Source organism: Coregonus lavaretus (assembly GCF_964263955.1).
Source record: "Coregonus lavaretus genome assembly, chromosome: 26".
Lineage (NCBI taxonomy): Eukaryota > Metazoa > Chordata > Actinopteri > Salmoniformes > Salmonidae > Coregonus > Coregonus lavaretus.
The window spans coordinates 21742878-21765974 of NC_140013.1; the positions used below are offsets into that span (position 1 = coordinate 21742878).

At 45.7% G+C, this 23097-nt stretch overlaps 1 pseudogene across 1 annotated transcript in view; it reads left to right on the plus strand.

Moving 5' to 3' along the window:
- Positions 1–23097, plus strand: part of LOC311101935 (S-adenosyl-L-methionine-dependent tRNA 4-demethylwyosine synthase TYW1-like) — a 149691-nt pseudogene that overhangs the window by 62349 nt on the left and 64245 nt on the right. The window contains exons 12-13 of the transcript in view: positions 2207–2342; positions 19915–20025. The product of the transcript in view is annotated as an S-adenosyl-L-methionine-dependent tRNA 4-demethylwyosine synthase TYW1-like (transcript). The remainder of the gene's footprint in view (positions 1–2206; positions 2343–19914; positions 20026–23097) is intronic.

Consider the following 23097-nt stretch of genomic DNA (forward strand, 5'->3'; position numbering starts at 1 on the left):
TTCCAAACTCTCCACCATGGCCAAGACCAAAGAGCTCTCCAAGGATGTCAGGGACAAGATTGTAGACCTACACGAGGCTGGAATGGGCTACAAGACCAACACCAAGCAGCTTTGTGAGAAGGTGGCAACAGTTGGCAAATGGAAGAAACACAAAAGAACAGTCAATCTCCCTCGGCCTGGGGCTCCATGCAAGATCTCACCTCGTGGAGTTGCAATGATCATGAGAACGGTGAGGAATCAGCCCAGAACTACACGGGAGGATCTTGTCAATGATCTCAAGGCAGCTGGGACCATAGTTTGCCAATGAACATCTGAATGATTCAGAGGAGAACTGGGTGAAAGTGTTGTGGTCAGATGAGACCAAAATCGAGCTCTTTGGCATCAACTCAACTCGCCGTATTTGGAGGAGGAATGCTGCCTATGACCCCAAGAACACCATCCCTACCGTCAAACATAGAGGTGGAAACATTATGCTTTCGGGGTGTTTTTCTGCTAAGGGGACAGGACAACTTCACCGCATCAAAGGGACAATGGACGGGGCCATGTACCGTCAAATCTTGGGTGAGAACCTCCTTCCCTCAGCCAGGGCATTGAAAATGGGTCGTGGATGGGTATTCCAGCATGACAATGACCCAAAACACACGGCCAAGGCAACAAAGGAGTGGCTCAAGAAGAAGCACATTAAGGTCCTGGAGTGGCCTAGCCAGTCTCCAGACCTTAATCACATAGAAAATCTGTGGAGGGAGGTGAAGGTTCGAGTTGCCAAACGTCAGCCTCGAAACCTTAATGACTTGGAGAAGATCTGCAAAGAGGAGTGGGGCAAAATCCCTCCTGATATGTGTGCAAACCTGGTGGCCAACTACAAGAAATGTCTGAAATCTGTGATCGCCAACAAGGGTTTTTCCACCAAGTACTAAGTCATGTTTTGCAGAGGGGTCAAATACTTATTTCCCTCCTTAAAATGCAAATCAATTTATAACATTTTTGACATGCGTTTTTATCTGGATTTTTTTGTTGTTATTCTGTCTCTCACTGTTCAAATAAACCTACCATTAAAATTATAGACTGATCATGTCTTTGTCAGTGGGCAAACGTACAAAATCAGCAGGGGATTAAATACTTTTTTCCCTCACTGTACTTGGCCCTGTCTGGGGGTAACTTTGGACGGGGCCACAGTGTTGTCGTACCCCCCATCTCCCCCATCTCAGTCTCCAGTATCTATGCCGCAATAGTCTATGTGCTGGGGGGCTAGGGTCAGGCTGTCATATCTGAGCCCTAGGACCATGCCTCAGGACTACTTGGCCTGACGACTCCTTGCTGTCCCGTCCCCAGTACACCTGGTTGTGCTGCTGATCCAGTTTCTGCTGTTCTGCCCGCGGCTATGGAAGCCTGACCTGTTCACCGGACGTGCTACCTTGCCGTGCTGCTGATCCAGTTTCTGCTGTTCTGCCTTGTCCCAGACCTGCTGTCTCAACCGCTGAATGTTTGGCAATGAAAAGCCAACTGACATTTACTCCTGAGGTGCTAACCTGTTGCACCCTATATAACCACTGTGATTATTATTTGACCCTGCTGGTCATCTATGAACGTTTGAACATCTTGAAGAACGATCTGGCCTTAATTGCCATGTACTTTTATAATCTCCACCCGGCACAGCCAGAAGAGGACTGGCCACCCCTCAGAGCCTGGTTCCTCTCTAAGTTTCTTCCTAGGTTCCTGCCTTTCTAGGGAGTTTTTCCTAACCACCGTGCTTCTACATCTGCATTGCTTGCTCTCTGGGATTTTTAGGTTTGGTTTCTGTATAAGCACTTTGTGACAACTGCTGGTGTAAAAAGGGCTTTATAAATACATTTGATTGATTTGCATTTGATTGATCTCTCCGGAGAGAGAACCCAATCCTGTGGCGTTATTGGAGTCGACAGTAATCCAGTAACATTCACTGGTTAACATGTTGAGGTGCAAAATCGTCTTGGCAGACTGCCAAACTCAAGGAAGAGAGGAAGAGTGAGGTGGCGCAAACTAAAATGTTTTTCCCCTGCTGTGTCACACACTGATTTCTCTCTCGCTCTCTCGCTCTATCTCACTGTGATCTCTCTCACTCACTATCCCCTCATTCTCTTTCTCTCCCTGTCTCCCCCCCTCTCGCTCTCTCTATCTCATCCCATCCCCGTATCTTCTTATTTCTCTCTGACCTCTTCCCCTCCAGGAGTCTGGTACCGGTGACCCAGCTGTATGTGAGTGTGGATGCCAGCACCAAGGACACTCTGAAAAAGATCGACCGGCCGCTCTTCAAAGACTTCTGGCCGGGGTTCCTGTACAGCCTCAAGGCTCTGGGTGAAAAGGTGAGTACCTTTAGTACCCTTCGTTCTAACACTACTTAGATAAACCAAACTGAGCCAAGCCAAGCTGTACTATACTGTGCTGGCCTGGATACAACACCACAACAGTTGGTGGAACCATGCTGGAAAGGACAATGTGAATGGAAATCAACTGATTCAGTATCTAAATACTAGTAGCCAGTTTGGACAGGCTCAGTGCTCCAACCCCAACCCCTCAAAAGTAATTGACTAAGTTGGTGTCAAGCCAACCACCCTCCCCTTAATTTTCACTGAATGTTCATCCAAACATCAACATCATTGTTATAGAAAAGCCCTGATAAGTACTGGAGCTATTAGCTGAGTGACGGCTATTGTATACTCACATCAGGGATTCAATATTATAGACTTTTTATTATCCATTACGAATTGTAGCATTGAGCCTCTTTCATTATCTGCCTGTTGCATTTCAATTATACGGTAATTGGCTTCACACCACTAGCAGATATCAATGGATGTTCATTTTCCACTTTTCTAACATTGTAATACAACTGATATTCATTGGGGAACAAAGACCAATTTGATGCGTAGGTAAGTTGCCATTTTTTCCCTTGCATGTGAGTCTTGTTGCTACCTGGATAGCTACTAAACAATAGCTGGAACGACCTAGCGAACAGACGCGAACTGGCTGAGTAAATTCAGTGGCTAGCTTTGCACTTGGCTAGCTAACAGTAGCTGCTAAGGGTAAGTTAAAACCTACATTTGTGTTTTGTTTTTTACACACTGGTAGCCAAGGGAATTCGGGACATGGGTGACTAGTTAACGTTAGCTTGGCTCTCTCTGTGTGTTCGTGCCGTGGGTGGATTTTTTTTTTTCGTTGGCAGAAAGCAATGGCTAGCTAGTATGCTAACTATTCTAGCTAACTAACTGGCTGAATAAGTTGACGACGGACTCGCTCAAGCTGTCGGGACTAACCCACAACGTTAGACATGGACACGTATGATCTGCTTGGCATGTTAACACACTGGTGGTTTGTTGTGGCCGAGTATTGATGCTAAACCGTGTTGTTGGAGGCTGGCATGCTAGTTGGCTGTGACGTCATAGGACTAGGTGCCCTGGACGGTTTTCACGGAAGAATACTGTACCAAGTTAGCTAGCTGAATAAACTAAGTTAGTCAATTCCTAGAAAACATTGAACCGCTGTAGTTTACAACAATTATAGTTTCTGAGGTGGAAGTTGGGAGAGTTATATTTGGGTGTTTCAGTGAAACATAAGTGAGGGAGGCCCCGCTCTCTCGCTTTCCCAGATGTTTAGTTCATTTCATTCCGATCTCCTTTGCATTATTGTAGCCATTTTCTGTAGCCTGTCAACTATGCCTCTGTCTATCCCTGTTCTCTCCTCTTCGCACAGGCTATACAAACGCCTCACACCGCGTGGCTGCTGCCTCTCTAACCTGGTGGTTCCTGCACGCACGACCCACGTGGAGTTCCAGGTCTCCGGCAGCCTCTGGAACTGCCGTTCTGCGGCCAACAAGGCATAGTTCATCTCAGCCTATGCTACCCTCCAGTCCCTCGACTTCTTGGCGCTGACAGAAACATGGATTACCACTGAAAACACTGCTACTCCTACTGCTCTCTCCTCGTCTGACCATGTGTTCTCACATACCCGAGAGCATCTGGTCAGCGGGGTGGTGGCACAGGAATCCTCATCTCTCCCAAGTGGACATTCTCTCTTTCTCCCCTGACCCATCTGTCTATCTCCTCATTTGAATTCCATGCTGTCAGTCACTAGCCCATTCCAGCTTAACATCCTTGTCATTTATCGCCCTCCAGGTTCCCTTGGAGAGTTCATCAATGAGCTTGACGCCTTGATAAGTTCCTTTCCTGAGGATGGCTCTCCCCTCACAGTCCTGGGTGACTTTAACCTCCCTACGTCTACCTTTGACTCATTTCTCTCTGCCTCCTTCTTTCCACTCCTCTCCTCTTTTGACCTCACCCTCTCACCGTCCCCCCCTACTCACAAGGCAGGCAATACGCTTGAACTCATCTTTACTAGATGCTGTTCTTCTACTAATCTCACTGCAACTCCCCTCCATGTCTCCGACCACTACTTTGTATCCTTTTCTCTCTCGCTCTCCTCCAACACTACTCACTCTGCCCCTACTCAGATGGTAATGCGCCGTCGCAACCTTCGCTCTCTCTCTCCCGCTACTCTCTCCTCTTCCATCCTATCATCTCTTCCCTCTGCTCAATCCTTCTCCCTCCAATCTCCTGATTCTGCCTCCTCAACCCTCCTCTCCTCCCTTTCTGCATCCTTTGACTCTCTATGTCCCCTATCCTCCAGGCCGGCTCGGTCCTCCCCTCTTGCTCCGTGGCTTGACGACTCATTGCGAGCTCACAGAACAGGGCTCCGGGCAGCCGAGCGGAAATGGAGGAAAACTAGACTCCCTGCAGACCTGGCATCTTTTCACTCCCTCCTCTCTACATTTTCTTCATCTGTTTCTGCTGCTAAAGCCACTTTCTACCACTCTAAATAAAGGAAGCTCTTTGCCACCTTCTCCTCCCTGCTGAATCCTCCCCCCCCCCCCTCCTCCCCGCCCCCCTCCTCCCTCTCTGTGGATGACTTCGTCAACCATTTTGAAAAGAAGGTTGAAGACATCCGATCCTCGTTTGTTAAGTCAAATGACACTGCTGGTCCTGCTCACACTGCCCTACCCTATGCTTTGACTTCTTTCTCCCCTCTCTCTCCAGATGAAATCTTGCGACTTGTGACGGCCGGCCGCCCAACAACCTGCCCGCTTGACCCTATCCCCTCCTCTCTTCTCCAGACCATCTCCGGTGACCTTCTCCCTTACTTCACCTCGCTCATCAACTCATCCTTGACCGCTGGCAATGTTCCTTCCGTCTTCAAGAGAGCGAGAGTTGCACCCCTTCTCAAAAAACCAACACTCGATCCCTCTGATGTCAACAACTACAGACCAGTATCCCTTCTTTCTTTTCTCTCAAACTCTTGAGCGTGCCGTCTTTAGCCAACTCTCTTGCTATCTCTCTCAGAATTACCTTCTTGATCCAAACCAGTCAGGTTTCAAGACTGGTCATTCAACTGAGACTGCTCTTCTCTGTGTCACAGAGGCTCTCCGCACTCTCTCTCCTCTGCTCTTGTCCTTCTAGACCTGTCTGCTGCCTTTGATACTGTGAACCATCAGATCCTCCTCTCCACCCTCTCTGAGTTGGGCATCTCCGGCGCGGCTCACTCTTGGATTGCGTCCTACCTGACCGGTCGCTCCTACCAAGTGGCGTGGCGAGAATCTGTCTCCGCACCACGTGCTCTCACCACTGGTGTCCCCCAGGGCTCAGTTCTAGGCCCTCTCCTATTCTCGCTATACACCAAGTCACTTGGCTCTGTCATATCCTCACATGGCCTCTCCTATCATTGCTACGCAGATGACACACAACTAATCTTCTCCTTTCCCTCTTCTGATAACCAGGTGGCAAATCCCATCTCTGCATGTCTGTTAGACATATCAGTGTGGATGACGGATCACCACCTCAAGCTGAACCTCGGCAAGGCGGAGCTGCTCTTCCTCCCGGGGAAGGACTGCCCATTCCATGATCTCGCCATCACGGTTGACAACTCCGTTGTGTCCTCCTCCCAGAGAGCGAAGAGCCTTGGCATGACCCTGGACAACACCCTGTTGTTCTCCGCTAACATCAAGGCGGTGACCCGATCCTGTAGGTTCATGCTCTACAACATTCGGAGAGTACGACCCTGCCTTACACAGGAAGCGGCACAGGTCCTAATCCAGGCACTTGTCATCTCCCGTCTGGATTACTGCAACTCGCTGCTGGCTGGGCTCCCTGCCTGTGCCATTAAACCCATACAACTCATCCAGAATGCCGCAGCCCGTCTGGTGTTCAACCTTCCCAAGTTCTCTCACGTCACTCCGCTCCTCCGCACACTCCACTGGCTTCCAGTTGAAGCTCGCATCTGCTACAAGACCATGGTGCTTGCCTATGGAGCTGTGAGGGGAACGGCACCTCCGTACCTTCAGGCTCTGATCAGACCCTACACCCAAACAAGGGCATTGCGTTCATCCACCTCTGGCCTGCTGGCCCCCCTACCTCTGCGGAAGCACAGTTCCGCTCAGCCCAGTCAAAACTGTTCGCTGCTCTGGCACCCCAATGGTGGAACAAGCTCCCTCACGACGCCAGAACAGCGGAGTCACTCACCACCTTCCGGAGTCACTTGAAACCCCACCTCTTTAAGGAATACCTGGGATAGGATAAAGTAATCCTCCTATCCCCCCCTTACCCCACCCCACCCCCAAAAAATAAAAAAATAAAAAATACATATTGTCTCCTGAGTGGCGCAGTGGTCTAAGGCACTGCATCGCAGTGTTAACTGTGCCACTAGAGATCCTGGTTCGAATCCAGGCTCTGTCGCAGCCGGCCGCGACCGGGAGACTCATGGGCGGCGCACAATTGGCCCAGCGTTGTCCAGGGTAGGGGAGGGAATGGCCGGCAGGGATGTAGCTCAGTTGATAGAGCATGGCGTTTGCAACGCCAGGGTTGTGGGTTCGATTCCCACGGGGGGCCAGTATAAAAAAAAATATAATAATTCACTAACTGTAAGTCGCTCTGGATAAGAGCGTCTGCTAAATGACTAAAATGTAAATGTAAAGTGGTTATCCCACTGGCTATAAGGTGAATGCACCAATTTGTAAGTCGCTCTGGATAAGAGCGTCTGCTAAATGACGTAAATGTAAATGTCATGTTGCTGTTTTATACTGTGGCTAGCCTAGTTCCAGATCTGTTTGTGCTGTCTTGCCAATGCATGCCAATTAACATAGGAGTTGGCAAGACAGCACAAACAGATCTGGGAAAATATAAACGCAACAAGCTAGCCAACATTCTCTGATTCTCTTCAAGGCCAGTATTGTCTTCATAAAAAAACAATCTCTATGAAAATATATACATATTTTTAAATGAAATGAAAGTCTGTCCAATATCATGATCGCCATCATTATCCATGGAAAGTGTCCTAATTTGAAGAGGCAAGAGTAGAGAATCCTCATCATCTCCACGATTCAAAATTAAATGGCAGGAGAGTTAAAAAAGAAACTCCAAACAGATAAGAGTGGTTGGCGTGGCGAAGATGGGCGCCTTCTGACGCCTTATCTTTTCACTCTCCAGGAGCCCAGTGCAGAGTTTTCCTTTACCAATGAAAGTGGAGAGGGAATACAGTACATTTTACTTTTACATTTTAGTCATTTAGCAGACGCTCTTATCCAGAGCGACTTACAGTTAGTTATATATATTTTTTTTCATACTGGCCCCCCGTGGGAATCGAACCCACAACCCTGCTCTACCAACTGAGCTACATCCCTGCTGGCCATTCCCTCCCCTAACCTGGGCCAATTGTGCGCCGCCCCATGGGTCTCCCGGTCACGGCCAGCTACGACAGAGCCTGGATTCGAACCAGGATCTCTAATGGCACAGCTAGCACTGTGATGCAGTGCCTTAGACCACTGCGCCACTCGGGAGAGTGGCGCCACTCAGTAGCACTCTCCCTGTCCCCTCTATTATAAGTATCATTAGCTTTACATACTGGCTGGCATAACACGAATATGCTACATTGTGATTTCTATCATATATATTCAACAAAAATATAAACGCAACATGCAACAATTTCATTGATTTTACTGAGTTACAGTTCATATAAGGAAATCAGTCTGGGCAGGGGTGCGAGATGTGGAGGTCCTGGGCTGGTGTGGTTACACGTGGTTTGCTGTTGTGAGGCCGGTTGGACGTACTGCCAAATTCTCTAAAACGACATTGGAGGCAGTTTATGGTAGAGAAATTAACATTACATTCTCTAGCAACAGCTCTGGTGGACATGCAGAGTGGCCTTTTATTGTACCCAGTACAAGGTGCACCTGTGTAATGATCATGCTGTTTAATCAGCTTCTTGATATGCCACACCTGTCAGGTGGATGCATTATCTTGGCCAAAGAGAAATGCTCACTAACAGGGATGTAAACACATTTGTGCACAACATTTGAGAGAAATAAGCTTTTTGTGCGTATGGAACATTTCTGTGAATTTTTTATTTCAGCTCATGAAACATGGGACCAACACTTTACATGTTGCGTTTATATTTTTGTTCAGTGTACATGTAAATGCTGAAATTCACACGCACAGACATCGCAATGTCACTTTGCTAGATGGTGGAGAGGTATGGTACAGTGTGATGATAATATATGTTCATACATCAGTATGCTGGTCCTTTATTGTGGCCGAGGTTAGTGGAAATGTCTATTTCCTCCTGATTATAATGGTATACCGTACCAGGAGCACTGTAGTGCAATTTGCTTCCATTCATTATCATATACTTCCCTGTGCTTGAAATTAGAGAAATATCAATACGAAAATAGGAAAGGTCTGTTTATGCCATTGGGGAGTTTTGAGCGACAAATAATGGCAATAGTCTCTGCAGCTTTCTACTCCAGATTTTTTATATCATCAACAAAATGCCAGTGGAATGGGAATCTCAGTGTTTCTTTAATTCATTCCAAGCCTGCTTTTAATGGTTTGTTGTTGCCAGACAGCTTCTCAGCTTCTTGAGGAGACTCAACTCAACTCGGGGACTGATTTAGTGAACAGTAACCCCCAAACTAATCTCTGAAATATGCAAGTCACTGGCAAAGTCTGGAATTGAACCCGTCTTCATTTCATTGTAACCTCTGGAAAATGCAAGGAACTACAGATGTAGGCTATTTTATGAGTCGAGTTTTACAGTAACGCTCTCTTATTCTCCCAATACTTGAGAGAGAGAGAGAGAGAGAGAGAGAGAGAGAGAGAGAGAGAGAGAGAGAGAGAGAGAGAGGAGAGAGAGAGAGAGAGAGAGAGAGAGAGAGAGAGAGAGAGAGAGAGAGAGAGAGAGAGAGAGAGAGAGAGAGAGAGAGAGAGAGAGAGAGAGAGAGAGAGAGAGAGCGAGAGCGAGAGCGAGAGCGAGAGCGAGAGCGAGAGCGAGAGCGAGAGCGAGAGCGAGAGCGAGAGAGAGAGAGAGAGAGAGAGAGAGAGAGCGAGAGCGAGAGAGAGAATCATTTGCTGCCATATCGCACCTCAGAGTGGAAGAGAAACATTGTCTGCCATCCACCTTGAAAACAGTTCATGAAGTTCACTCTGTCCTGCGATACACTGGAGAAATAGAAGAGTAAGCATTTTTGTTCTAACTTCTAAGAAGAGGACCTTGACTCTGCTTGCAGCACATTTCTTCCATCCAAACTCCAACGCCTTCATCAATGGTGACGTTCTGCAGAATAACTATTTATATTTTGTTATTCCTTTTATTACAGACTCGCTCACTGTCTGACAGACAAAGCCATTCAACACAACATTCTCTCCTTCTCCACACACACAGACTGGTAAATGGCGCTGGAGAAGATGTCTGCCGTTTTACAGCCCACTAACCAATTGTACTATCATGTGTGTTTTTTTGCGTTATTTGTAATTTATTCTGTACATAATGTTTCTGCCACCATCTCTTATGACCCAAAATAGTTTCTGGATATCAGGACAGTGATTACTCACCTCGTATTGGACGAAGATTTTTTCTTCATCGAGTCGGACGCAAAGGATATTCTACAGACACCCGACAAGGCCCAAATCACCGTAATTTGCATGAGAAAGAGATCATCTGGATGTAGGTCTAGGTGCCTTGTAAGGATCCGACGGCGAGCGAGTAAACTGCCTCTTCCATCAATCCTATTAGCCAATGTTCAATCATTTGAAAATAAATTGGACGACCTAAGATTAAGGTTATCCTACCAACGGGACATTAAAAACTGTAATATCTTATGTTTCACCGAGTCGTGGCTGAACGACGACATGGATAACATACAGCTGGCGGGATATACGCTACATCGGCAGGATAGAACGGCTGACTCCGGTAAGGCAAGGGGTGGCGGTCTGTGTATATTTGTAAACAACAGCTGGTGCATAAAATATAATACTAAGGAAGTCTCAAGGTTTTGCTCGCCTATGGTAGCATATCTCATGATAAGCTGTAGACCACACTATTTACTAAGAGAGTTTTCATCTATATTTTTCATAGCTGTCTATTTACCTCCACAAACCGATGCTGGCACTAAGATTGCACTCTATGAGCTGTATAAGGCCATAAGTGTGATGCGTGATTTGAAGGAGTCAGGCGCAGGAGGGTAAATCACAGTATACAGAGTTTATTCTGTAATCCAGCGTAACCAGTCCAGTGCACAAAACAGGCGCACTGGAACAAACATGCACACGAGGAAAATACCCCAGCAATACCAAATACTGAGCTCAACCGAGCTACTAATCCTCACAATGAACAATCACCCACAAGTACAAGGGGGCAGAGGGAACACTTAAACACGTACTAATGAGGGGAATATGAACCAGGTGTGTGTAATTGACAAGACAAGACAAATGGAATGATGAGATATGGAGCGGCAGTGGCTAGAAGGCCAGTGAAGACAAATGCCGAAGCCTGCCCGAACAAGGAGGGGAGGCAGCTTCGGAGGAAGTCGTGACAATAAGTAAACAGGAAACGCTCATCCAGAGGCAGCGCTCCTAGTGGCCGGGGCTTTTATGCAGGGAACTTAAATCCGTTCTACTTAATTTCTACCAGCATGTTAAATGTGCAACCAGAGGGGAAAAACTCGATAGCATTGAGGAGTACACCACATCAGTCACTTGCTTCATCAATAAGTGCATCGATGACGTCGTCCCCACAGTGACCGTACGTACATACCCCAACCAGAAGCCATGGATTACAGGCAACATCTGCACTGAGCTACAGGGTAGAGCTGCCGCTTTCAAGGAGCGAGACTCTAACCCGGACACCTATAAGAAATCCCGCTATTCCCTCCGACAAACCATCAAACAGGCAAAGAGTCAATTCAGGACTAAGAATCGTACTCCACCGGCTCCGACGCTCGTCAAATGTGGCAGGGCTTGAAAACTATTAGACTACAAAGAGAAGCACAGCCGCGAGCTGCCCAGTGACACAAGCCTATCAGACGAGCTAAATCACACCTATGCTCACTCCGAGGCAAGCAACACTGAAGCATGCATGAGAGCATCAGCTGTTCCGGATGAATATGTGATCACGCTCTACGTAGCCGATGTGAGTAAGACTTTTACGCAGGTCAACATTCACAAGGCCGCAGGGCCAGATGGATTACCAGGACGTGTGCTCCGAGCATGCGCTGACCAACTGGCAAGTGTCTTCACTGACATTTTCAACATGTCCGTTACTGAGTCTGTAATACCAACATGTTTCCATTACCAACGTGTCTAGTTGATGATCATATTATGATATTATGCCAATTTGTAAGTTGCTCTGGATAAGAGCGTCTGCTAAATGACGTAAATGTAAATGTAATGTTTCAAGCAGACCACCACAGTCCCTGTGCCCAAGAACACTAAGATAACCTGCCTAAATGACTACCGACCGGTAGAACTCACGTCTGTAGCCATGAAGTGCTTTAAAAGGCTGGTCATGGCTCACATCGACACCATTATCCCAGAAACCCTAGACCCACTCCAATTTGCATACCGCCTCAACAGATTCACAGATGATGCAATCTCTTTTGCACTCCACACTGCCCTTTCCCACCTTGACAAGAGAAACACCTACGTGAGAATGCTATTAATTGACTACAGCTCAGCGTTCAACACCATAGTGCCCTCAAAGCTCATCACTAAGCTAATGACCCTGGGACTAAACACCTCCCTCTGCAACTGGATCCTGGACTTCCTGACGGGCCGCCCCCAGGTGGTAAGGGTAGGTAACAACACATCTGCCACACTGATCCTCAACACGGGGGCCCCTCAGGGGTGCGTGCTCAGTCCCCTCCTGTACTCCCTGTTCACCCATGACTGCATGGCCAGGCATGACTCCAACACCATCATTAAGTTTGTCGACGACACAACAGTGGTAGGCCTGATCACCGACAACGATGAGACTGCTTATAGGGAGGAGGTCAGAGACCTGGCCTTGTGGTGCCAGGATAACAACCTCTCCCTCAACGTGATCAAGACAAAGGAGATGATTGTGGACTACAGGAAAAAAAAGAGGACTGAGCACGCCCCCATTCTCATCGACGGGGCTGTAGTGGAACAGGTTGAGAGCTTCAAGTTCCTTGGTGTCCACATCACCAACAAACTATCATGGTCCAAACAACACCAAGACAGTCGTGAAGAGGGCACGATAAAGCCTATTCCCCCTCAGGAGACTGAAAAGATTGGGCATGGGTCCTCAGATCCTCAAAATGTTATACAGCTGCACCATCAAGAGCATCCTGACTGGTTGCATCACCGCCTGGTATGGCAACTGCTCGGCCTCTGACCACAAGGCACTACAGAGGGTAGTGCGTACGGCCCAGTACATCACTGGGGCCAAGCTTCCTGCCATCCAGGACCTCTTAACCAGGCAGTGTCAGAGGAAGGCCCTAAAAATTGTCAAAGACTCCAGCCACCCTAGTCATAGACTGTTCTCTCTGCTACTGAATGGCAAGCGGTACCGGAGCGCCAAGTCTAGGTCCAAAAGGCTTCTTATCAGCTTTTACCCCCAAGCCATAAGACTCCTGAACAGGTAATCATGGCTACCCAGACTATTTGCATTTTTTTCTTAAAACTGCATTGTTGTTTAAGGGCTTGTAAGTAAGCATTTCACCTGTTGTATTCGGCGCATGTGGCAAATACAATTTGATTTGATTTGATACACTCATTCCCCCCATGTTTTTGTGTTGCTCTGACTGAGTCACCCAATGAATGAATTCCAAGAAGTGACCTGAGGAGTAGTAGGAAATGTGGACTCCACTTCTGTAAGTCTTATCAGACACTGTGGATATGTTCTTTCTTTGGTGAATGTGTTAAACAATTTGTCTGATTAGAAAATGCTGTTTTAGGGTTGTTAATTTATGCATGTAATCTATGGAGTCGGATTCTGATGTTTCTTTACAATGGTTTTCTATTAGAGGTATCTAGAAGATGAGTCACAACTCTCCTCCCCAACTCTCTCCTCCTATCCTTTCAGGGTAGCATGATTTACCCAGTATTATGAGAATAGCCAATGCATCTGTGTATCTCTCGAAGCTTTTAACAGTGTGTGAGTGCAGGCACACACACACGCTCCCTCTGACAGTGTATCTAATTTCAATCGTCTTCATTATCCCTTTTCTAGAAAGCATTGGAAGAAAAACTGTACTCAGTGGCCTCGTAGCATAACAACCTTGAAAATGGATGTGGGCTGTAAAATGTTTTATTGGGATCTCTTCATTTCCTGGCTACAATCAGCTTGCCAGCTTCCCCACCTCTGAGACTGCAGTCTACTCTACTCTAGACAATGGACAGGTTTATTACAGCTTCATGTGTGAAGCTCTTTTCACTGTAAATCTGGTGGTAAATCCAGCCTAATGGATTGCTGTAATTGCCGTCTGTTTCAGGCGTTTCACCAGGTATCAAAGTGATTTACTCTGCATTCGGGTAACTCATCGTTATCCACTACCTATGCATGTTTTTAGCGCTTAATAAAACACATTTCATGGCAGAAAAACATTCACTACGCATCAGGAATAGTTGTGGTTAGTGGTTTTTTTTTGTCAAGTGAGCAAATTACTGGTAGACTGTATAAACTGCTGTCTGTTTATTATCACTTAGTGTTAGTACCTGTACCCAGTGGTTTTTATTCGGTTCCGCCTGGTTCGGTTTCCGCAGCTAGTAGGATAGACCAGTCAAGTGTCTTGTCTAGGAGCAGTGAGGTCTCCATCTGTCTCTCAATCTCTCCCCACTCTCTCTCTCTAGCTCTCCTTCTCACAAGGGAGTTGCAGACATATTTTGTTGTGTGCATGCCTACGATTCTATATATAGTATATCTACATTATATTCGATATATACAAACAATCAATAATTGACAAAGCAACTGTGCCAGGCGAGTGATGCAGACAGACTAAAAATATGACCAAAAGACTGGTGTGCCTGCCTGCCAGTCTTGAACAGCCTCTCTAGGGAAGAGGCACTAACAGAGGCGGTGAGTTAGGCCATAATGATCCCTTCTCTCAGTGTGGCTCATATCTCCCTCTCATGGTGGCCTCCACCCCCATCCCTGGTTCACAAGCTCTCCTCTCCTCCCCTGATCCTCTCTTCTCTCATTCCGACCATTCCCTCTTGCTCTGCTCTGCTCTGCTCTCCAACCTGGCCTCATCTCTGTGCTGAGGGATTGATGGAGCGGTGCTGTGGCTGCTCTGTTGGCTTTGGAGGGGTGGTGGCTGTAAATACCTCACCTCCCTGCCTTCCTCCCTGGCACCATGGCCCAATTATCCATACCCCACTGAGCTGAAGGGGCCAGAGCCACCGCTAATCCTCTTCTCAGAGAAGGGGAGAGATATATATATATATATATATATATATATATATATATATATATATATACAGGCCATTTACTTACTGTCTTTCTGCTAGCTCCAACCTTTTCTCTCCTCACCTATTTAATTGGAGAGAAAAAAGGCATGTGAAGTATACTGTACATAGTGTAGATGTGAAATATGAGGCAGTTAGTCAGGGGAGAACCATTCCTTTGCCAGGGAATGGGGGTTAGCCTATTTATTTCGACCCCCATTCCATTTCCTGTTGGTGTGTTCCTGACAGTCACAGGTTAATACAGTTGAAGTCGGAAGTTTACATACACTTAGGTTGGAATCGTTAAAACTAGTTTTTCAACCACTTCACAAATTTCTTGTTAACAAACTATCGTTTTGGCAAGTCGGTTAGATCAGACTCAGTCGTTCAGATAATTCCCTTTTGATATAATACATTTTCTCTTAGTACTTTAGTTCTTATGAAGGGCACGGTTTTTCCAACAATTGTTTACAGACAGAATATTTCACTTATAATTCACTGTATCACAATTCCAGTGGGTCAGAAGTTTACATACACTAAGTTGACTGTGCCTTTAAACAGCTTGGAAAATTCCAGGAAATGATGTCATGGCTTTAGAAGCTTCTGATTGGCTAATTGACATCATTTGAGTCAATTGGAGGTGTACCTGTGGATGTATTTCAAGGCCTACCTTCAAACTCAGTGCCTCTTTGCTTGACATCATGGGAAAATCAAAATAAATCAGCCAAGACCTCAGAAAAAATGTTTTGTAGACATCCACAAGTCTGGTTCATCCTTGGGAGCAATTTCCAAACGCCTGAAGGTACCACGTTCATCTGTACAAACAATAGTACGCAAGTATAAACACAATGGGACCATGCAGCCGTCATACCGCTCAGGTAGGAGACGCGTTCTGTCTCCTAGAGATTAACGTACTTTGGTTCGAAAAGTGCAAATCAATCCCAGAACAACAGCAAAGGACCTTGAGAAGATGCTGGAGGAAACAGGTACAAAGGTATCTATATCCACAGTAAAATGAGTCCTATATCGACATAACCTGAAAGGCCGCTCAGCAAGGAAGAAGCCGCCATAAAAAAGCCAGACTACGGTTTGCAACTGCACATGGGGACAAATATCGTACTTTTTGGAGAAATGTCCTCTGGTCTGATGAAACAAAAATAGAACTGTTTGGCCATAATGACCATCGTTACAGTGGGGAAAAAAAGTATTTAGTCAGCCACCAATTGTGCAAGTTCTCCCACTTAAAATGATGAGAGAGGCCTGTAATTTTCATCATAGGTACACGTCAACTATGACAGACAAAATGAGAATTTTTTTTCCAGAAAATCACATTGTAGGATTTTTAATGAATTTATTTGCAAATTATGGTGGAAAATAAGTATTTGGTCAATAACAAAAGTTTCTCAATACTTTGTTATATACCCTTTGTTGGCAAAGACACAAGTCAAACGTTTTCTGTAAGTCTTCACAAGGTTTTCACACACTGTTGCTGGTATTTTGACCCGTTCCTCCATGCAGATCTCCTCTAGAGCAGTAATGTTTTGGGGCTGTCGCTGGGCAACACAGACTTTCAACTCCCTCCAAAGATGTTCTATGGGGTTGAGATCTGGAGACTGGCTAGGCCACTCCAGGACCTTGAAATGCTTCTTACGAAGCCACTCCTTCATTGCCCGGGCGGTGTGTTTGGGATCATTGTCATGCTGAAAGACCCAGCCACGTTTCATCTTCAATGCCCTTGCTGATGGAAGGAGGTTTTCACTCAAAATCTCACGATACATGGCCCCATTCATTCTTTCCTTTACACGGATCAGTCGTCCTGGTCCCTTTGCAGAAAAACAGCCCCAAAGCATGATGTTTCCACCCCCATGCTTCACAGTAGGTATGGTGTTCTTTGGATGCAACTCAGCATTCTTTGTCCTCCAAACACAACGAGTTGAGTTTTTACCAAAAAGTTATATTTTGGTTTCATCTGACCATATGACATTCTCCCAATCCTCTTCTGGATCATCCAAATGCACTCTAGCAAACTTCAGACGGGCCTGGACATGTACTGGCTTAAGCAGGGGGACACGTCTGGCACTGCAGGATTTGAGTCCCTGGCGGCGTAGTGTGTTACTGATGGTAGGCTTTGTTACTTTGGTCCCAGCTCTCTGCAGGTCATTCACTAGGTCCCCCCGTGTGGTTCTGGGATTTTTGCTCACCGTTCTTGTGATAATTTTGACCCCACGGGGTGAGATCTTGCGTGGAGCCCCAGATCGAGGGAGATTATCAGTGGTCTTGTATGTCTTCCATTTCCTAATAATTGCTCCCACAGTTGATTTCTTCAAACCAAGCTGCTTACCTATTGCAGATTCAGTCTTCCCAGCCTGGTGCAGGTCTACAATTTTGTTTCTGGTGTCCTTTGACAGCTCTTTGGTCTTGGCCATAGTGGAGTTTGGAGTGTGACTGTTTGAGGTTGTGGACAGGTGTCTTTTATACTGATAACAAGTTCAAACAGGTGCCATTAATACAGGTAACGAGTGGAGGACAGAGGAGCCTCTTAAAGAAGAAGTTACAGGTCTGTGAGAGACAGAAATCTTGCTTGTTTGTAGGTGACCATTTACATTTACATTTCAGTCATTTAGCAGACGCTCTTATCCAGAGCGACTTACAGTTAGTGAATACATTTTTATTTTATTTTTTTATACTGGCCCCCCGTGGGAATCGAACCCACAACCCTGGCGTTGCAAACGCCATGCTCTATCAACTGAGCTACATCCCTGCCGGCCATTCCCTCCCCTACCCTGGACGACGCTGGGCCAATTGTGCGCCGCCCATGAGTCTCCCGGTCACGGCCGGCTGCGACAGAGCCTGGATTAGAACCAGGATCTAGTGGCACAGTTAGCACTGCGATGCAGTGCCTTAGACCACTGCGCCACTCAGGAGACTGACCAAATACTTATTTTCCACCATAATTTGCAAATAAATTCATAAAAAATCATACAATGTGTTTTTCTGGATTTTTTTCTCTCAATTTGTCTGTCATAGTTGACGTGTACCTATGATGAAAATTACAGGCCTCTCTCATCTTTTTAAGTGGGAGAACTTGCACAATTGGTGGCTGACTAAATACTTTTTTTCCCCACTGTATGTTTGGAGGAAAAAGGGGAATGCTTGCAAGCCGAAGAACACCATCCCAACCGTGAAGCACGGGGGTGGCAGCATCATGCTGTGGGGGTGCTTTGCTGCAGGAAGGACTGGTGCACTTCACAAAATAGATGGCATCATGAGGAAGGAAAATTATGTGGATATATTGAAGCAACATCTCAAGTTATCAGTCAGGAAGTTAAAGCTTGGTCACAAATGGGTCTTCCAAATGGACAATGACCCCAAGCATACTTCCAAAGTTGTGGCAAAATGGCTTAAGGACAACAAAGTCAAGGTATTGGAGTGGCCATCACAAAGCCCTGACCTCAATCCTATAGAAAATGTGTGGGCAGAACTGAAAAAGTGTGTGTGAGCAAGGAGGCCTACAAACCTGACTCAGTTACACCAGCTCTGTTTGCAGGAATGGGCCAAAATTCACCCAACTTATTGTGGGAAGCTTGTGGAAGGCTACCCGAAACGTTTGACCCAAGTTAAACAATTTAAAGGCAATGCTACCAAATACTAATTGAGTGTATGTAAACTCTGACCCACTGGGAATGTGATGAAAGAAATAAAAGCTGAAGTAAATCATTCTCTCTACTATTATTCTGACATTTCACATTCTTAAAATAAAGTGGTGATCCTAACTGACCTAAGACAGAGGGAATTTTTACTAGGATTAAATTTCAGGAATTGTTGAAAAACTGAGTTGAAATGTATTTGGCTAAGGTGTATGTAAACTTCCGACATCAACGGTAGATTGCCAGGGGACCTCAGCACGTGGTGTCTCGACCCTGGATGACAGGTGTTATGGGCGACAACAGTGATGGAGGTTCACCTGTGGGTTGACCTGTTTGATTGACAGCCGTTGAATGATAGGAATGAGAATGATAGAGAGGCCTCTTACACACAGTTCCAGGGGTGGTGTTTCATGTCGTTCTATCCTACAGACATGGGGTAACAGTTCGGGAAACATCTTAGCAGTGTACAAAATTGCGGAGATCTTACGAGAAACGTAACATTTCAAATAATCTGCACAGCACTTACGACAAAATGAGATTCTAAATGTGCAGCTTGTGGTTGCATCATGTCTCTCTCACTCTCCCTCAGTCACGACAGACAGATGGGGGTGAGGCATGAAGCATCATCACAATCTGGATAGAGACTAGTGATATTTATACATTTATTAATTATTCTATACGTCTCAATTCGGGCTCTCTCAATTGAGCATGTCTTTTACTGTGCGGTGTTTATGATCAACAGTGATTACATCCTAAAGGTCAATCAACTATGGGGTGGCAGGTAGCCTGACGGGTAGGAGCTTTGGGCCAGTAATCAAAGCTCCTATCGAATCCCTGAGCCGACAAGGTAAAAATCTGTTGTTCTGCCCCTGAGCAAGACAGTTAACCTCCAACAACAACTGTTCCCCGGGCGCCGATGTCGATTAAGGCACCCCCCCACTGATTCAGAAGGGTTGGGTTAAATGCGGAAGACACATTTTGGTTGAATGCATTCAGTTGTGCAACTGACTAGGTATCTCCCTTTCAACTGCTATCTCTTTGATAAACAGTAGTTAAATACCACCAGTAGGTTACTGTTGTTTTTAATGTATGAAAGCGTGTTGGAAAGTAGAGGGTACCCGGATTCAGATGAAAACGTTCTAGCCTATATGTACCTCACTCTTCAGGGCATCTCATGATAGGATGGAAAACATATTTAGTGAGGTGCTTATGTCCAGGATTTGGATCTGCAGTGGATCTGCAGGATCTGTAGTGAGTGTTTATAGTATCTTGAGGTACTTTGCAGTGAAGTGACCTTGAAGGCAATTGTCCTACAAACTCTGCCTCTCGCCCCCCCCCCCCCCCCTCTCTCTCTCTCCCCCTCTCTCTCTCTCTCTCTCTCTCTCTCTCTCTCTCTCTCTCTCTCTCTCTCTCTCTCTCTCTCTCTCTCTCTCTCTCTGTCTCTCCCTCCCCCCCTCTCTCTCTACTTCTCTATTCTTCTCTCTCCCTCCATCCTCCCCTCCCTCCAGAGACAGAGGACAGTGTACAGACTGACTCTGGTGAAGGCGTGGAATGTAGACAAACTGAAGGCCTACACAGAGCTCATGTCCCTGGGACAACCTGACTTCATTGAGGTCATGGTAGGTGGTGACTCCTCCATCCACTCTATCTCTGCCCCTTCCATTCCTCCGCGCTCATTCCTGTACCATGGCAGGAGCTATAAAAACAACAATACCTATAATTCAGAGCTCCTTGTGGAGTTCAGTCTCAAGTTGTAGAGTTGTAAAGTCATTTCTTGGAAATTCTTGGAAAACCCTCTTGTCCTTTGGTAGTGTCTCTATCCCCCCCCCCCCCCCCCACTCTCCTCACTTGCCTTGTCTGTCTGTCTCTCTCCCCCTCTTCTCTCTTTTCTCTCTCTTCCTCTCTCTCTGACAGTGCTGTGTTGTTATGTATATAGGGAGTAGAACCACTTAATGACCCGACTCTCATTTGCTCTCCTCATTACGATGTTTGTGTGAAAGCAAACCAACCAACATCTCTGGCACACTGACTGACTCTTCTGCAAATTAACTAATATAGGGGGTATAGAAAACACACAAAATGTGGTTAAATACCTCAGAAATACAATACAGCCATTATATTCCCTGCAGTATGACAATAAACAATCTTTAATGACAATGTAATGGCGAAACTCCCAATGAATACAGGTTTAATGAAGTCTTAGCATGTCATACCCAATCATCTGCATTTTTAGCTGCACGTTTTCTTCTGACTTTTACAACAGCTGATGGGGTTTATCCTTCTCTGACAACAATCAGCTAGCCCTGTTTTGATGTGCCCTTCATAAGAACTAAAGTACTAAGAGAAAATGTATTATATCAAAAGGGAATTATCTGAACGACTGAGTCTGATCTGATGGCTTTTTCATGACATCCCAGGGTCATTTCGCTGCACGCCAAACGCTGACACTTAGCTCTGCCCTGCTGTTTAATCAATATGTCCTTTAGCCCTGTACCATTAGTCATTGTTGAGTGATCTCCCACCACATACAGTGCCTTGCAAAAGTATTCATCCCCCTTGGCGTTTTTCCTATTTTGTTGCATTACAACCTGTTATTTAAATTGATTTTTATTTGGATTTCATGTAATGGACATACACAAAATAGTCCAAATTGGTGAAGTGAAATGTAAAAAATAATTACGGAAAATTGGTGCGTGCATATGTATTCAGCCCCTTTGCTGTGAAGCCTCAAGATCTGGTGCAACCAATTACCTTCAGAAGTCACATAATTAGATAAAGTCCACCTGTGTGCAATCTAAGTGTCACATGATCTGACACATGATCTCAGTATATATACACCTGTTCTGCCTGGTCCGTGAAACTCACGGACCAGGCAAGGAGGACATTAATCAGAGAGGCAACAAAGAGAACAAAGATAACCCTGAAGGAGCTGCAAAGCTCCACAGCGGAGATTGGAGTATCTGTCCATAGGAACACTTTAAGCCGTACACTCCACAGAGCTGGGCTTCATGGAAGAGTGGCCAGAAAAAAGCCATTGCTTTAAAAAAAATAGTTTGGTGTTCGCCAAAAGCCTTGTGGGAGACTCCCCAAACATATGGAAGAAGGTACTCTGGTCAGATGAGACTAAAATTGAGCTTTTTGGCCATCAAGGAAAACGTTATGTCTGGCGCAAATCCAACACCTCTTATCACCCAGAGAACACCATCCCCACAGTGAAGCATGGTGGTGGCAGCATCACGCTGTGGTGATGTTTTTCATCGGCAGGGACTGGGAAACTGGTCAGAATTGAAGGAATGATGGATGGCGCTAAATACAGGGAAAGTCTTGAGGGAAACGTGTTTCAGTCTTCCAGAGGTTTGAGACTGGGACGGAGGTTCACCTTCCAGCAGGACAATGACCCTAAGCATACTGCTAAAGCAACACTCGAGTGGTTTAAGGGGAAACATTGAAATGTCTTAGAATGGCCTAGTCAAAGCCCAGACCTCAATCCAATTGAGAATCTGTGTTATGACTTAAAGATTGCTGTACACCAGCGGAATCCATCCAACTTGAAGGAGCTGGAGCAGTTTTGCCTTGAAGAATGGGCAAAAATCCCAGTGGCTAGATGTGCCAAGCTTATAGAGACATACCCCAAGAGACTTGCAGCTGTAATTGCTGCAAAAGGTGGCTCTACAAAGTATTGACTTTGGGGGGGTGAATAGTTATGCATGCTCAAGTTTTCTGTTTTTTTGTGTTATTTCTTGTTTGTTTCACAAGAAAAAATATTTTGCATCTTCAAAGTGGTGTAAATAAAATGATACAAACCCCACAAAAATCTATTTTAATTCCAGGTTGTAAGGCAACAAAATAGGAAAAATGCCAAGGGGGGTGAATACTTTTGCTGGGACACATACCATTGTATGTGTCCCAAATGGCACCATATTCCCTTTTATATTGTAGGGCCTAATACTTTTGTACAGGGCCCGTAGTGCACTATATAGGGAATATGGTGCCAATTGGACACATGCAGTGTGTGTGTAATTCATCTGAATGGCAGGGAGACGCACTACAGGACAGGACAGTACATTGACCCTGGCGTAGTAATTAGGCTGAAAAAGTTTTAATGGGATGGGAGGAGGAAGGTTGAGCCATTCCCTTGTAGCACCACCATAATTATTTGATCTATCTGCAGTTGTCATAGTGACACGCGCTGGTCTGGGGCCCCTGACGTTATTTAATTAAATGCTGTTAAAGGTGCAATATGTAGAGATCGCTCCGCCATTTCCTGTTTGCAAAAATTCTAATAGCTCGCCTAATTTCCGTTTGTGACAAATCATTGTACCATCTAAACTGCTGTGAAATATCCTTTCAGTTACCCAAAATATTGTATTTTCAGCTGTTTGAAGCTGGTCTACAACATCTAAAATAAATGACAAAACTTAAGAATGGGAACCATAGAAATAGCGCACATAGAACAGCTCTACCACTTCTTAGACTTGCTTTCAATGAGAATCACAGATCTATAACTCGCATTTCTATGTACATTTTGTTGGGTCGCCCAAAAAGTTACATATTGCAGCGTTAAGCTTTATTCTTTGTAGTGCTGTGGAGATTGCCATTGTCTCAGTGACCTAAGTGTAGAGACTTGAAGGAAGACTTGAGGTAGCCTTGATTTGAAGTGAACTAAAAAATAAACCATGAGAGGACCCAGA